Below are 18,668 nucleotides of genomic sequence, written 5' to 3'. Positions count from 1 at the left end.
GTCATGATCTCGGGGTCCAGGGATCAAGTCCCACATCAGGCTCTCTGCTCAGCAGGGAGCCTGCTTCCTCCTCTCTCTGTCTGCCTGCCTCTCTGCCTACTTGTAATCTCTCTCTGTCAAATAAATAAATAAAATCTTTTAAAAAAAAAAAAAAAAGACTTTAAAAATAGAAAAGATCAGGGGTACCTAAGTGTCTCAGTGAGTTAAAGCCTCTGCCTTCGGCTTGGGTCATGATCCCAGGGTCCTGGGATGGAGCTTCACATCGGGCTCTCTGCTCAGCAGGAAACCTGCTTCTCTTTCTCTCTGCCTGCCTCTCTGCCTACTTGCGATCTCTGTCTGTCAAATAAATAAATAAACTCTTTTAAAAAATTAGAAAAGATCAATGTTACCAAGAGCTGGTTCTTTGAAAAGATAAATTGATAAAACTTTAGCCAGACTCATCAAGAAAAATGAAATAGGACACAAATAAATAAAATCATAAATGAGGGGCGCCTGGGTGGCTCAGTGGGTTAAGCCACTGCCTTTGGCTCAGGTTATGATCCCAGGGTCTTGGGATCGAGTCCCGCATCGGGCTCTGTGCTCAGCAGGGAGCCTGCTTCCTCCTCTCTCTCTCTGCCTGCCTCTCTGCCTACTTGTGATCTCTCTCTGTCAAATAAATAAATAAATTCTTTTAAAAAAATTCATAAATGAAAGAGGAGAAATAACCAACATTGCAAAAGTACTAAAAAGTTATAAGAATACTACAAAAAAATTATACCCCAACAAATTGGACAACCTGGAAGAAATGGGCCAATTCCTAGAAACATATGATCTTTCAAAACTGAATCAGCAAGAAATAGGAAATCTGCACAGACCCATTACTAGCGAAAGAATTGAATTATAGTTAAAAAACTGTAATCAGGTTGTAATTTTTTTTAAAAGATTTTATTTATTTATTTGACAGACAGAGATCACAAGTAGGCAGAGAGGCAGGCAGAGAGAAAGAGGAAGAAGCAGGCTCCCTGCTGAGCAGAGAGCCCGCTGCGGGGCTCGATCCCAGGATCCTGGGATCATGACCCGAGCCGAAGGCAGAGGCTTTAACCCACTGAGCCACCCAGGAGCCCCTCAGGTTGTAATTTTTAAAAACTACAAACAAAAGCCCAGGACTGAATGGATTCACAAGTAAATCTATGTAACATTTAAAGGAGACTTAACACCTATTCTCAAACTGTTCCAAAAAACTGAAAAGGAAGAAAAACATCCAAGGCCAACATTACCCTGATACCAAAACCAGACAAAGGTACTATAAAGAAAAGAAAATTGCAGGTCAATAACACTATGAATATAGTTGCAAAAATCCTAACTAAAATATTATCCAACCACATTCAACAGTACATTAAAAGAATCATTCACTATGATCAAATGAGATTAATTCCAAGGATGCAAAGACGTTTCAATATCCACAAATCAGTCAATGTGATAAACCATATTAACCAAATGAAAGATAACTATATGATCATCTCAATAGGTGCAGAAAAAGCATTTGACAAATTTCAACATCTGATAAAGACTCTCAATGAAGTGGTCTGAAGAAACATCCCTCAACATAAAAACGGCTATATCTGTCTGACAAGCCCATAGCTTACATCCATGGTGAAAAACTGAGAGCTTTTCCTATAAGGTTAGGAAGAAGACAAGGTTGTCCACTCTCATCACTTTTATTCAACATAGTACCAGAATATATAGCCATAGCAATAGACAAGAAAAAGAAATAGAAAGCATTCAGATTGGGAAGGAATCACTGTCACTATTGGCAGATGATATACTACACATAGAAAACCCTAAAGACTCCACCAAAGAACTTTGAAAGTGAACAATTCAGTGAAACTGTAGAATACAAATTCAATACACAGAATTCTGTTACATTTCCATATATTACTAACAAAATAGCAGAAGGAGAAATTAAAAAAAAATAAAACAAATAAACAAAAAGCAATTCCATTTATAACAGCACCAAAGAGAATAAAATACCTAGGAACAAACTTAACCATGGAGGTGAAAGACCTGTACTCTAAAAACTATTAAAGATGAAAAGAATTGAAGAAAGAAATTGAAGATAACACAAATGGAAAGATATTCCTGCTCATGGATTGAAAAAATTATTGTTAAAACATCCATCCTACCCAAAGAAATCTACAGACTTGATGCAATTCCTATTAAAGTACCAATAGCATTTTACATAGAACTAGAACAAATAATACTAAAATTTGTATGGAACTACAAAAGACCTTGAGTGGCCAAAGCATCTTAAAAAAGAAAAAACAAAGCTGGATGTATTATGATTCCAGGTTAGACATATACTACAAAGCTATAATAATAAAAACAGTATGGTACTGGCACAAAATAGACACATAGATCAAAGAACAAACTAGAGAGCCCAGAAATAAATCTATACATATATGTTCAATTAATATATGACAAAGGAGGCATGAATATACACTGGGGAAAAGACAGTCTCTTCAACAAATGGTGGTGGGAAAACCGGAGAGCTACATGCAAAAGAATGAAATTGGACCACTTTCTTACATCACGCACAAAAATAAACCCCAAATAGCTTAAAGACCTAAATATGAGACCTGAAACTATAAAAATCCTAGAAGAAAACATAGGCAGTAATTTCTTTGACATTGAATTTAACAATATTTTTCTAGATATGTCTCCTGAGGCAAGAAAGCAAAAAGCACATTGGGGAAGGTATGTTCTATGGTGAGTGCTGTGAAGTGTGTAAACCTGGAGATTCACAGACCTGTACCCCTGACTAATAATACATTATGTTAACAAAAAAATTTTTTTAATTAAAAAAAAAACTTCAGGCTCCCACCCTAAAGGGGGGGATGCTGTTTTATATATAATGTTTTCTTATATACAGTTGGTCCTTGAACAACATGGGTTTGAACCGCATGCATCCACTTATATGTGAATGTTTACAATAAATACAATACAGTACTGTAAAAAAATAAGAAAAAAAAAGAAAGAAAAAAGCAACAATAAACTATTGGGACTACAACAAAATAAAAATCTTTTGTATAGTGAAGGAAATCATCAACCAAATGAAAAGGCAACCTAGTGAGTGGAAGAAGATATTTCCAAATGATATATTGATAAAGGGTTAATATCCAAAATATACAAAGAACATATAAAACTCAACACTAATCACCCCCCAAAAAAACAACCAAACTCAACACCAAAAACTGGCCAGAAGACGCAAATAGATAATTTTTCAAAGAAGACATACAGATGGCTGATCTGTGAAAAAAACATTCAACATCACTCATCATCAGGGAAATGTAAATCAAAAACTACAATGAGATATCATTTTATAGCCATCATAATGGTTAGAATCAAAAACAAGAAAGAATGAGTGTTAGCAGGGATGTGGAGAGAAAAGAATGCTTATACACTGTTGGTGGGAATGTAAATTGGTACAGTCACTGTGGAAAACAGTATGGAGATTCCTCAAAAAATCAAAAATAGAAATACCATATGATCTAATAATTCCACTACTAGGTATTTTACCCAAGAAAATGAAATCACTAATTTGAAAGGATATATGCACTTCTATGTTTACAGCAGCATTACTTAACAATAGCCAAGATATAGAAACAATCTAAGTATCCTTTGTTAGAGGAATGGATAAAAAAGGTGTGTGTGATACACACATACACACACACACTGGAATACTACACAGCCATAAAAAAGCTTACATTTTGTGACAATATGGATAGACCTAGAGGGCATTATGCTAAGTGAAATAAGTCAGACAGAAAAAGGCAAATACAATATGATTTCACTTACATGTGGAATGTAAAAGAACAAAACAAATAAGCAAGCAAGTAAACAAACAAAAAGCATAAACAGACTCCATAAATACAGAGAACACACTGGTGGCTGCCAGATGAAATGGAGGTGGATGGCTGGATAAAACAGGTAAAGGGGAGTAGGAAACACAGGCTTCCAGTTATGGAAAGAACAAATCATGGAGATAAAATGTATAACATAGGGATGATATATTTGCATTACTATAATTGCATTGTATGGTGACAGATGTCCACCACACTTATGATCAGAGCATAACATATAGACTTATCCAATTAATATGCTGTATACCTGAAACTAATGTAACGTTATGTGCCAACTCTGCTTGCATAAAAAAGCCACAAAATAATTTTTTTCAAAACAGTCAAGCTAATATATGACAGAGCAATGATAGAATTGATGTATCATCTTTTTACATCCCTCATGAACTAACAGATTTTATTACACAAATAAGATTTTATTACACAATTTATTTTATTTATTTATTACAAATTATTTATTACAAAATTATTTATTACAAACTTAAATTATTTATTACAAAATTATTTATTTATTTATTTATTACACAATAAGATTTTATTACACAAAATATTATACACAGATTTAAGCATTGAACATCAATTATTGATTTTATCCTAAAAAGAGAATCAACCAGACATTAGGTGTCTCCTGACTGAAGTAAAAAATGGCACACATAAAGTAGCTTAGCTAAATAAAATTGAACGTGAATCTGATCACGCCTCCAGATCAAACTACTAGATTTCAAGAAATATAAGTTACGGGGCACCTGGGTGGCTCAGTGGGTTAAGCCTCTGCCTTCGGCTCAGGTCATGATCTTCAGGGACCTGGGATGGAGCCCCGCATCGGGCTCTCTGTTCAGCAGGGAGCCTGCTTCCCCCTCTCTCTCTGCCTCTCTGCCTACTTGTGATCTCTCTCTATCAAATACATAAATTTTAGGGGCGCCTGGGTGACCCAGTGGGTTAAAGCCTCTGCCATGATCTCAGGGACCTGGGATGGAACCCCGCATCGGGCTCTCTGTTCAGCAGGAAGCCTGCTTCCTCTCTCTCTGCCTGCCTCCCTGCCTACTTGTGATCTGTGTGTGTCAAATAAATAAATAAATAAATAAAATCTTTAAAAAAAAAAAGAAATATGAATTACATTGTCAAAGTTAGGAATTTCAGAGAGAATTTCTTTCTCTGAAAAAGTGTATATTTAACGCAGGGAAGGGATGGGGCACCTACTTGAGACCTATACCTACTACTTGGACCAATGTCTTGAAACAAGGGACTGGGGTGTTATAATTGTGTGTGCACTATGTGTGCATTCTGTAGCCAGTGATGGTGGTGCTAAAATGTTTGGCAGCTATACCAGAACTGGGTTGGTAGTGGAGGGGCATTTCCTTAAAGGAAATAAGGAAATAAAACAGGGATGTCTACCACAAACAATATGATGGAAAAACAAAACTTTTTATGTGTACTACCTTATTATATGATGAAAGTGAGTAAAGGGAGAATTATTCAGTGATTTAGCTGGGATAGCTGCTTAGCAGTTTGAAAAATAGTCATTATTTCTGACCAAACACCAAAATGAATTGTGGAAATCAGAGTTAATGGTGGAAATAATCAAATTATAGGAATCTAGAATGAAATATGTTGGAATGTTTTTCTGAACTCTCAATAGGAAATTCAAAGAATATGTCACAAAATATTACACATATTCTTTTCTTTTTCTCTCTCTTCATAACTGATTTTAAAACAATAGTGTACGTATATATACATACACAATTGCTTTTAAATATATATATGCCTCTAAGGTATAGAAATGTTATATATTTGTCAATATATTTGAGAAACTCTCACATTCACAATTAATTCACTTCCTGCAACAATGCCAAAGCAATTCAATAGGGGAAGAATAGTCTTTTCAGCAAATGGGGCCAGGACAACTGGACAGCCACAGGCAGAAGAATGATTTTGATACCCTACCTCGTATCATATAAATAAAGTCAAATGGATCAAAGACCTAAGTGTAAGAGCTAAAATAATACAATGTTAGAAGAAAATATGAGTAAATATTCATGACATTGGACTCAGCAATGTTATTTTAGATATGACACCAAAAGGGATGCCCGTGTGGCTCAGTCGGTTAAATGTCTGTCTTCGTTCGGCTCAGGTCATGATCCCAGGGATCTGAGATCAAGTCCCACATTGGGCTCCCTGCTCAGTGGAGAGCCTGCTTTCCCCTCTGCCTGCCTTGCCTGCCACTCCCCCTCCTTGTGCTCGCTCTCTCTCTCTCTCTGACAAATAAATCTTTACAAAAAGAAAAATATCTTTACAAAAAGAAAAAAAGCAATATTACAAAGTGGGAATAAATTCACCTATCATCTGGGGAACATACATACATATGAAGAAAGTAACCCATTTTAGGAGTCAGAACGGAGGACCTGGGACGTGGAGTCGGTAATCAGAAGTCCTTGATCTCTGGGGAACAATCTCTATGGGGAGACCTGAACCAAGGCTCTTCTTCCAGGTCCTAGTTCATCGTCATGTGTCTATGTCACTACAGTCCCTAGCTAGTGCCCAAAATTGTTTACTTCTTTATTCTGAGGGCTTTATATCAGGAAGAGATTTTTTCAGAGAAGATAATTTAGATAATATTGTGCTAACAAAGACTGAGAATTGCTTTCATTGAGAATATCAGTATGCTACATGATTCAACATAAACTATTATTTGAAAATTTTGTAAAACAAGTGTCTAGACATTCCTATACTCTGGCAACCCACCTCTATTTTCCCAGATAAAATGACCACTTTAATGTCTTTTAACTTATTTCATCTACAGTATTTTCATGGAGATTATTAGGAGAGATAAAACAGCAGCTGCAAGTGTGCCTTAACAAGAGCACTAATCACACTGCAAAGTGTGTTCTCTGATAACAGTTTCTACTGGCTTCCTGATTCCCTTTCCCTCCTTTTACTGTGCAAACCTCCTTTGCCTTGCATCCATTTTAGGCTTTCTGCTCTCTGTTCTAAAGGAGAAATTCTGATAAATGAATTCATAGTAAGATGTCAGTGATCTGAAGTTGTCCCTCCAGATTTTTTTTTTTTAAGCTGTCCCAGGTACCTGGGTGGCTCAGTCAGTCAAGTGTCTAACTCTTGATTTTGTCTCAGGTTATGATCTCAGGGTTGTGAGATCAAGCACTGAATCAGACTCTGCACTGAGCGAGGAGCCTGCTTGAGGTTCTATCTCTCCCTCTGTTTCTGCCCCTCCCCTGGCTTGCTTTCCCTCTCTCAAAATAAATAAATAATAAATAATAAAAAAGCATAAAGGAAAAAATATGACTCTAGACTTAAATGGGGGAACATATTTCAGGTAAAATGTTGACATATAAGTTCTGCTAAGTCAATTACTTAGTCACTCAGCATGATAAAAGAATCACAATTAAACAGTAAACCCAACTATTTAATGGTAATTTTGATGTAGCTTTTAAGTACTTAACTAAGAAAATACCATCAGTCTAGAAATAAGTACAGCACAGAGATATGGTTAAAAGTAGAAAGAGGGAGGCGAGTCAAGATGGCGGAGAAGTAGCAGGCTGAGACTACTTCAGCTAGCAGGAGATCAGCTAGATAGCTTATCTAAAGATTGCAAACACCTACAAATCCAATGGCAGATTGAAGAGAAGAAGAACAGCAATTCTAGAAACAGAAAATCAATCACTTTCTGAAAGGTAGGACTGGCGGAGAAGTGACTCCAAAGCGACGGGAAGATAGACCGCGGGGGGAAGGGCCGGCTCCTGGCAAGCAGCGGAGCAACAGAGCACAAAATCAGGACTTTTAAAAGTCTGTTCCGCTGAGGGTCATCGCTCCAGAGGCTAAACCAGGGTGAAGTACACACGGGGTCAGCGTGGCCTCAGGTCCTGCAGGGTCACAGAAGGATCGGGGATGTCTGAGTGTCCCAGAGCTTGCGGGTATTAGAAAGGGGAAGCCGGCTGCAGAGACAGAGCTGGCAGTGAGCTCCCAGCTCGGGGTTACCTTGAACCAGTCGTAGGCTCGGTGAGCTCAGAGCGTGGCCAGAGGCCAGGGAGACAGGAGTAATTGGGCGCGGTTCTCTAGGGGTGCACTGAGGAGTGGAGCCCCAGGCTCTCGGCTCCTCCAGGCCAGAGACCAGGAGGCCACCATTTTCATTCCCGTCCTCCGGAACTCTACAGAAAGCGCTCAGGGACAAAAGCTCCCGAAAGCAAACCCGAGCGGATTACCCAGCCCAGCCCCTGGTAAGGGCAGTGCAATTCCGCCTGGGGCAAAGACACTTGAGAATCACTACAATAGGCCCCTCTCCCAGAAGATCAACAAGAAATCCAGCCAGGATCAAGTTCACCTACCAAGGAGTGCAGTTTCAATACCAAGGAGAACAGCGGAATTCCAGAGGAGGAGAAAGCAAAGCACGGAACTCATGGCTTTCTCCCCATGATTCTTTAGTCCTGCAGTTAATTTAATTTTTTTTCCCTGTTCAATATTTTTTCTCTTCTTCTGCTAATTTTTTTTAACTTTTACGATTTTCTTTTTTAATGTTTTTTAACTAGTTTATCTAATATATATATATTTTCTTTTTTATAATTTTTCTTTATTCGTTCTCTTTTTTTAATTGTTTCTTTTCTTTCTTTTCTTTTCTTTTTTTTTTTTCTTTCTGAACCTCTTTTTATCCCCTTTCTCCCCCCTCATGATTTGGGATCTTTTCTGATTTGGTTTAAGCATATTTTCCTGGGGTTGTAGCCACCCTTTTAGTATTTTACTTGCATCTTCATATACTCTTACCTGGACAAAATGACAAGGTGGAAAAATTCACCACAAAAAAAAGAACAAGAGGCAATACCAAAGGCTAGGGACCTAATCAATACAGACATTGGTAATATGTCAGATCTAGAGTTCAGAATGATGAGTCTCAAGGTTCTAGCTGGGCTCGAAAAAGGCATGGAAGATATTAGAGAAACCCTCTCGGGAGATATAAAAGCCCTTTCTGTAGAAATAAAAGAACTAAAATCTAACCAAGTTGAAATTAAAAAAGCTATTAACGAAGTGCAATAAAAAATGGAGGCTCTCACTGCTAGGATAAATGAGGCAGAAGAAAGAATTAGCGGTATAGAAGATCAAATGACAGAGAATAAAGAAGCTGAGCAAAAGAGGGACAAACAGCTACTGGACGACGAGGGGAGAATTCGAGAGATAAGTGACACCATAAGACGAAACAACATTAGAATAATTGGGATTCCAGAAGAAGAAGAAAGAGAGAGGGGAGCAGAAGGTATACTAGAGAGAATTATTGGAGAGAATTTCCCCAATATGGCAAAGGGAACGAGCGTCAAAATCCAGGAGGTGCAGAGAACCCCCCCTCAAAATCAATAAGAATAGGCCCACACCCCATCACCTAATAGTAAAATTTACAAGTCTTAGTGACAAAGAGAAAATCCTGAAAGCAGCCCGGGAAAAGAAGTCTGTAACATACAATGGGAAAAATATTAGATTGGCAGCTGACTTATCCACAGAGATCTGGCAGGCCAGAAAGAGCTGGCATGATATTTTCAGAGCACTAAATGAGAAAAACATGCAGCCAAGAATACTATATCCAGCTAGGCTATCATTGAAAATAGAAGGAGAGATTAAAAGCTTCCAGGACAAACAAAAACTGAAAGAATTTGCAAATACCAAACCAGCTCTACAGGAAATATTGAAAGGCATCCTCTAAGCAAAGAGAGAGCCTAAAAGTAGTAGATCAGAAAGGAACAGAGACAATATACAGTAACAGTCACCTTACAGGCAATACAATGGCACTAAATTCATATCTCTCAATAGTTACCCGGAATGTAAATGGGCTAAATGCCCCAATCAAAAGACACAGGGTATCAGAATGGATAAAAAAACAAAACCCATTTATATGTTGCCTCCAAGAAACTCATTTTAAGCCCGAAGACACCTCCAGATTTAAAGTGAGGGGTTGGAAAAGAATTTACCATGCTAATGGACATCAGAAGAAAGCAGGAGTGGCAATCCTTATATCAGATCAATTAGACTTTAAGCCAGAGACTATAATAAGAGATGAGGAAGGACACTATATCATACTCAAAGGATCTGTCCAACAAGAAGATCTAACAATTTTAAATATCTATACCTCCAAAGTGAGAGCAACCAACTATACAAAACAATTAATAACAAAATCAAAGAAACACATCAACAATAATACAATAATAGTAGGGGACTTCAACACTCCCCTCACTGAAATGGGCAGATCATCCAAGCAAAAGATCAACAAGGAAATAAAGGCCTTAAGTGACACACTGGACCAAATGGACATCACAGATATATTCAGAACATTTCATCCCAAAGCAACAGAATACACATTCTTCTCTAGTGCACATGGAACATTCTCAAGAATAGATCACATCCTTGGTCCTAAATCAGGTCTCAACCAGTATCAAAAGATTGGGATTATTCCCTGCATATTTTCAGACCACAATGCTCTGAAGCTAGAACTCAATCACAAGAGGAAATTTGGAAAGAACCCAAATACATGGAGACTAAACAGCATCCTTCTAAAGAATGAATGGGTCAACCAGGAAATTAAAGAAGAATTGAAAAAATTCATGGAAACAAATGATAATGAAAACACAACGGTTCAAAATCTGTAGGACACAACAAAGGCAGTCCTGAGAGGAAAATATATAGCAGTAGAAGCCTTTCTCAAGAAACAAGAAAGGTCTCGGGTACACAACCTAACCCTACACTTAAAGGAGCTGGAGAAAGAACAGGAAAGAAACCCTAAACCCAGCAGGAGAAGAGAAATCATAAAGATCAGAGCAGAAATCAATGAAATAGAAACCGAAAAAACAATAGAACAAATCAACGAAACTTGGAGCTGGTTCTTTGAAAGAATTAATAAGATTGATAAACCCCTGGCCAGAATTATCAAAAAGAAAAGAGAAAGGACCCAAATAAATAAAATCAGGAATGAAAGAGGAGAGATCACAAGTAACACCAAAGAAATACAGACAATTATAAGAACATACTATGAGCAACTTTACGCCAACAGATGTGGCAATCTGGAAGAAATGGATGCATTCCTAGAGACATATAAACTACCACAACTGAACCAGGAAGAAATAGAAAGCCTGAGCAGGCCCATAACCAGTAAGGAGATTGAAACAGTCATCAAAAATCTCCAAACAAACAAAAGCCCAGAGCCAGATAGCTTCCTGGGGAATTCTACCAAACATTTAAAGAAGAACTAATTCCTATTCTCCTGAAACTGTTCCAAAAAATAGAAATGGAAGGAAAACTTCCAAACTCATTTTATGAGGCCAGCATCACCTTGATCCCAAAACCAGACAAGGATCCCATCAAAAAAGAGAACTACAGACCAATATCCTTGATGAACACAGATGCAAAAATTCTCACCAAAATACTAGCCAATAGGATTCAACAGTACATTAAAAGGATTATTCACCACGACCAAGTGGGATTTATTCCAGGGCTGCAAGGTTGGCTCAACATCCGCAAATCAATGAATGTGATACAACACATCAATAAAAGAAAGAACAAGAACCATATGATACTCTCAGAAGATGCTGAAAAAGCACTGGACAGAGTACAACATCCCTTCCTGACCAAAACTCTTCAAAGTGTAGGGATAGAGGGCATATACCTCAATGTCATCAAAGCCATCTATGAAAAACCCACTGCAAATATCATTCTCAATGGAGAAAAACTGAAAGCTTTTCCGCTAAGGTCAGGAACATGGCAGGGATGTCCATTATCACCACTGCTATTCAACATAGTACTAGAAGTCCTAGCCTCAGCAATCAGACAACAAAAGGAAATTAAAGGCATCCAAATTGGCAAAAAAGAAGTCAAACTATCACTCTTCGCAGATGATATGATACTATATATGGAAAACCCAAAAGATTCCACTCCAAAACTGCTAGAACTTGTACAGGAATTCAGTAAAGTATCAGGATATAAAATCAATGCACAGAAATTAGTTGCATTTCTCTATACCAACAACAAGACAGAAGAAAGAGAAATTAAGGAGTCAATCCCATTTACAATTGCACCCAAAACCATAAGATACCTAGGAATAAACCTAACCAAAGAGGCTAAGAATCTATACTCAGAAAACTATAAAGTACTCATGAAAGAAATTGAGGAAGACACAAAGAAATGGAAAAATGTTCCATGCTCCTGGATTGGAAGAATAAATATTGTGAAAATGTCTATGCTACCTAAAGCAATCTACACATTTAATGCAATTCCTATCAAAGTACCATCCATCTTTTTGAAAGAAATGGAACAAATAATCCTAAAATTTATATGGAACCAGAAAAGACCTCGAATAGCCAAAGGAATATTGAAAAAGAAAGCCAACGTTGGTGGCATCACAATTCCAGACTTCAAGCTCTATTACAAAGCTGTCATCATCAAGACAGCATGGTACTGGCACAAAAACAGACACATAGATCAATGGAACAGAATAGAGAGCCCAGAAATAGACCCTCAACTCTATGGTCAACTAATCCTTCGACAAAGCAGGAAAGAATGTCCAGTGGAAAAAAGACAGCCTCTTCAATAAATGGTGTTGGGAAAATTGGACAGCCACATGCAGAAAAATGAAATTGGACCATTTCCTTACACCACACACAAAAATAGACTCAAATTGGATGGAGGACCTCAATGTGAGAAAGGAACCCATCAAAATCCTTGAGGAGAACACAGGCAGCAACCTCTTCAACCTCAGCCGCAGCAACATCTTCCTAGGAACATCGCCAAAGGCAAGGGAAGCAAGGGCAAAAATGAACTATTGGGATTTCATCAAGATCAGAAGCTTTTGCACAGCAAAGGAAACAGTTAACAAAACCAAAAGACAACTGACAGAATGGGAGAAGATATTTGCAAACAACATATCAGATAAAGGGCTAGTGTCCAAAATCTATAAAGAACTTAGCAAACTCAACACCCAAAGAACAAATAATCCAATCAAGAAATGGGCAGAGGACATGAACAGGCATTTCTGCAAAGAAGACATCCAGATGGCCAACAGACACATGAAAAAGTGCTCCATAACACTCGGCATCAGGGAAATACAAATCAAAACCACAATGAGATACCACCTCACACCAGTCAGAATGGCTAAAATTAACAAGTCAGGAAATGACAGATGCTGGCGAGGATGTGGAGAAAGGGGAACACTCCTACACTGTTGGTGGGAATGCAAACTGGTGCAACCACTCTTGAAAACAGCATGGAGGTTCCTCAAAATGTTGAAAATAGAACTACTCTATGACCCAGCAATTGCACTACTGGGTATTTACTCTAACGATACAAACATAGTGATCCAAAGGGGCATGTGTACCCGAATGTTTATAGCAGCAATGTCCACAATAGCCAAACTATGGAAAGAACCTAGATGTCCATCAACAGATGAATGGATAAAGAAGATGTGATATATATATACAATGGAATACTATGCAGCCATCAAAAGAAATGAAATCTTGCCATTTGCGACGACGTGGATGGAACTAGAGAGTATTATCCTTAGCGAAATAAGTCAAGCGGAGAAAGACAACTATCATATGATCTCCCTGATATGAGGAAGTAGAGATACAACATGGGGGGTTAAGGGGGTAGGAGAAGAATAAATGAAACAAGATGGGATTGGGAGGGAGACAAACCATAAGTGACTCTTAATCTCACAAAACAAAATGAGGGTTGCTGAGGGGAGGGGGGTTGGGAGAAGGGGGATGGGGTTATGGACATTGGGGAGGGTATGTGCTATGATGAGTGCTGTGAAGTATGTAAACCTGGCGATTCACATACCTGTACCCCGGGGGTTAAAAATATATTATATGTTTATAAAAAATAAAAAATTAAAAAAGAAAAGTAGAAGGAGGGGCTCTTGGGTGGCTCAATGGGTTGAGCCTCTGCCTTCAGCTCAGGTCATGATCCCAGGGTCCAGGGATTGAGCCTCGCATTGGGCTCTCTGCTCAGTGGGGAGCCTGCTTCCCCCTTCTCTCTCTCTGCCTGCCTCTTTGCCTACTTGTGATCTCTGTCTGTCAAATAAATAAATAAATAATCTTTTGAAAAATAAAGTAAAAGTAGAAAGAAAGTACATTGGTAACTCTTTTTCCACTTAGCAATCAAGACCAGGGTAAAAAGAAGCATTATTGGTGAAGAGTTTCTTCACATTTATCTATTAAGAAGGAAATTGAAGACAATGTTGAATTTCTCTCGAAAATCAAAGCAGTCAAATCACAAGGAATAGATCTGCAGAGAAAATAAATTAGGTTAGTGATCTGTGTGTGAAGTGGTTTCATGTGCCAGTTTTATTCTGAATGTCTACAATTACTGAAAAATTTTGAACAACTTTTCACATACTTATGAGCCAGGTCTGCTTCATCTTGGCAAAATTTCTAGTTATTTCTATTGACATCTTTCTTTTGGAGTATTTTTCTAATTGAGTCACAGGAATTATTTAAACATTTTGGATAAATCCTTTGTTAGTTACATGTGTTGCCACTACCTTCTCCCAGCTTAGGGTTTGTCTTTTCACTCTCTTAATGGTATCTTTTGATGAACAGAAATTCTAAACTTGAATATAGTCAGCTCATTGTTTTTTATACTTTTCTGTCTTAAGAAATCTTTCCCCTACCATAATACAATAAAGATATTATCCAATATTGTCTTCTAAAATTTTGTGGTATTATTTTTCTATTAGGTCTTTGACTCATCTTTTTTGTATGTATGGCATGAGGTAGGGGGTGCAATTTCATTCTCCCTTCTACGGTTTATAGAAATGCAATATATTAATATTGATGTATCTAGCAACTTGCTTAGCTTTTTAAATTAATTCTAGGGGCAGCTGGGTGGCTCAGTGGGTTAAGCTTCTGCCTTCGGCTCAGGTAGTGATCTCAGGGTCCTGGGATCGAGCCCCACATCGGGCTCTCTGTTCAACAGGGAACCTGTTCCCCCTCTCTCTCTGCCTGCCTCTCTGCCTACTTGTGATCTCTCTCTCTCAAATAAATAAATAAAATCTTTAAAAAAAATAAATTAATTCTAATGATTAATCCATAGATTATGTTAGGTTTTTATATAGACAATCATATCTTGACACCTGCAAAAAAAGGGGGGGGGCTTTTTTTCTTCCTTTTCATCTCTGTTCTTTTTCTTTCTGCCTTTCTGTTTACCTGAAATATTCAGTACACTATTAAATATAAATAGCTATTATGGCTATCCTTGCCATTTTTCCAATGCCAAGAATAGGCTTTCACCATTTCATGAATAAAATCTCATAGGTGATTTTATACATACCTTTGTCAAATTTCAAAAGTTCTCTTTTATTCCTAGTTTTCTAAGAATTTTATCATGAATAAATGATGTTTCATCATACAAGCTTTCTCCTTTAAATTATTAAAGTGATCATTTAAACCTTGTTTTTCTGGAATTAAACCCAATTTTGTGATGATACATTATCTTTTTTTAGCTGGATTTGATTTGCTGATACTATGGTTAAAAGTTTTGCACTTCACTACATGAACGATACCAACCTGTAAATTTTCATTCTCACACTGTACCTATAAGTTTTTCTTTTCTTCTACTTAATTTGCTCCTTTTTCTAGCTTCTTAGGTGAAAACTTAGGTCATTGATTTCAGATGTCTTCTCACATATAAACATTCAACAATGTCAGTTAGGACAGAGTAGAAGGTAATGTTGTTTATAATTAAGTCTTGACCGATTTTTTTTCTAGTAATTTCATCAATTTCTGAGAGAAATCTCCAACTATAATTGTGGAGTTGTCGATTTTGTCAACTTTTATTTATGAATTACACATTATGCTGGATTGCTTGATATTTCCACAGGTCCTTATAGTTCTGTTCTTTATACTTTTAACCCTTTCCGCTCTCTTCAGACTGAATCATTTCCACTAATTATCTTCAGTTTCTCTGACTCCTTCATCCATCGTGTTCACTCTGCTATGACATCCATCCAGTTGAATGTTAATTTCACATATTGAATTCTTCAATTCTGGAAGTTCATTTTATTTGTTTAGAATTTTTATTTCTCTGTGGTGTTTTCCTATCCTTTCATTCCAATCATCTTGTCCTTTACCTCACTGAGCATAACTATAATCACTGCTTCAAAGTCTTTGACATTTCCAACATCTGGGTAATCTGGGATCTGCTGCTGTTGATTATTTTTTTCTCCTACATCCTCTTAATTCTTTGAATGTCAAGAAAATATGTGCTGTATCCTGGATATTATAAACATTATGCTGTGGATTCTGGACTCTGGCTTCTTTCATATTTCTCCAAAGAGTAATGAGGTTCTCTTTTAGCAGGATAATCATTGGTTAGTATCCTTGGTTAGTTGGATTGGTTAGTTAGTTAACTAACTCATTGGTTAGTTAGATACTCATTGGTTACCCATAGCCAGTGGAAGCTCAAATTCCAGATCAGATCTTTTTTTTCCCTTTCTTTTTTTAGGGGAACTGTTGTAGTCTGCCCTGTGTATGTGTTGTTTAGAGGTCAGCCTTGGGTAGAGTGTACACAGAGGAATTTTGGTTTCCCTTTCTTAGGCTCTTTCTTGTCTGGTATTTTGGTCTCAGTCTCTGGAAGCTCTTGTTATGCCAGGTTCTGTCCCTTCCTTGGCTGCTCAGGACAGAGAATGGCTGATTTTCTTATCGGAGTTTTAGCTGCTCTTGCTATACTTCATCTGTACAGTCTATACCTGGGGTCAAGCTGTAAAACAAAATAGGAAATTCACCCCACACTGGTTATATCTTTCAAATTTAATTTCACCCAAATATGTGCTGTCTTTTGTTCACTCTGCAGAGCTCCCAGGTAATTTTTATCTTTTGTTATCTGGTTGGAATTTTGGCCTGTGAGGAGCGCGCTGTTCTGTGCTAGGAGAGAAACTTTTTCACATGTGAAGTTATAAAGATGTTTTAAGAATAGATGTTAGCTAAATAAACACTTAAAATTTAAGGACAATTGACAGAAGTGACATGTGCCCTGGAAAGCTACACTACATTTACTGAAGAGAGGGTAAACGTGCTTTTTCCCATCATTGTGACTATGCTACAGCTGGCAAACCTACTCACAGTCTTCTCAGGGTTGTTCCTAAAGGCAAGAAAGACTGTGAATAAGCTGGGGATGATTCTATCATAAGCCTTTCAGATGTCCCTCACAGTATGACTTATTCTAAATCACTGACTTTCAGTATGGAGAACTCCTCTGACACAGTGCAGAACCTCTGGGTTTTCTCGGTCATCATTGTCACTGATGGCTTTATAATGTTGCAGCACCAATTTCCCAGCACAGATATCACTTTAATGGCGCTTTTGGGGTGGCAGGGGTCATTTACTTTAGAGAAACTTCAAAAGCACTCATTGCTGTATTTTTGTTTTGAAGGACAGAGGGTAAATTGCCAAAGGCTGTACACATCACTGGTTAATGTGGGGTCGGGGAGCCAGGGCCCCTGGGGGTACTGATGGCATGTTCAGGGGCATCTCATGATAGACCATGTAGAATGTTGGGCATACATTTAAATGCCAGACTTGTCAGAAACAGTATTTTTCTTTTCACTGTTCCCATGTTTACTAATAAGGTAATCTCAATAAAACTTGGTAAGTCTGAAAATGTTCCATAATCCTTAAACTGGTCTGTACATCTTATAGTAATAGTTATGGGTCAGAGATAATAATGGTTATGGGTTAGAGATAATATTCATGACTGTGACAGTAGGTTGTGCCCCTTAGATTCCCAAATTGTGTGTGTGTGTTTAAATAACACACAGCTTCAGGTCATGTTTAAGTATTTTAAAGCACTATTTTTCAAAATGTGGCCCAAAGATCTTTTGCATTAAAATCCCCTTGTAGGGGTTGCCATGTAGGGATAGAGGGAGTATATCTCAATATCATTAAAGCCATGTACAAAAAACCCACAGCGAATATCATCCTCAATGGGGAAAATCTGAAAGCCTTTCCCCTAAGGTCAGGAACATGACAGGGATGGTCCACTCTCACCACTATTGTTCAACATAGTACTAGAAGTCCTTGCCTCAGAAATCAAACAAAAGAAATAAATGGCATCCAAATCAGCGAAGAAGTCAAACTTTCACTCTTCATAGATGATATGATACTTTATGTAGAAAACCCAAAAGATCCCACCAAGAAATTGCTAGAACTGATACAGGAATTCATCAAAATGGCCATCAAATCAATGTAGAGAAGTCAGTTGTATTTCTATACACTAACAATGAGGCAGAAGAAAGAGAAATCAAAGAATCAAACCCATTTACAAGTACACCAAAAACCATAAAATACCTAGGAATAAACCTAAGCAAAAAGGTAAAGGATCTGTACTCTGAAAACTATAGAACATTTATGAAAGAAATTGAGGAAGACACACACAAAAAAATAGAAAAATATTCCATGCTCATGGATTGGAAGAACAAATATTGTTAAACTGCCTGTGCTACTCAAAACAATCTACATGTTCAATTCAATCCTTATCAAGATACCATCATTTTTCACAGAGCTGGAATAAACAACCCTAAAATTCATATAGAACCAGAAAAGACCCCAATAACCAAGGTAATGTTAAAAAAGAAAACCAAAGCTGGGGGCATCGCAATTCCAGACTTGAAGCTCTATTACAAAGCTGTAATCATCAAGACAGTATGGTATTGGCACCAAAACAGACATGTAGATCAATGGAACGGGCTATAGTCCAGAAATGTACCCTCAACTCTATGGTCAACTAATCTTC

This window comes from Neovison vison, chromosome 3, assembly GCF_020171115.1.
Source record: "Neovison vison isolate M4711 chromosome 3, ASM_NN_V1, whole genome shotgun sequence".
Lineage (NCBI taxonomy): Eukaryota > Metazoa > Chordata > Mammalia > Carnivora > Mustelidae > Neogale > Neogale vison.
The sequence above is the reverse complement of the archived record's forward strand: the minus strand, read 5'-3'. Positions refer to the sequence as shown.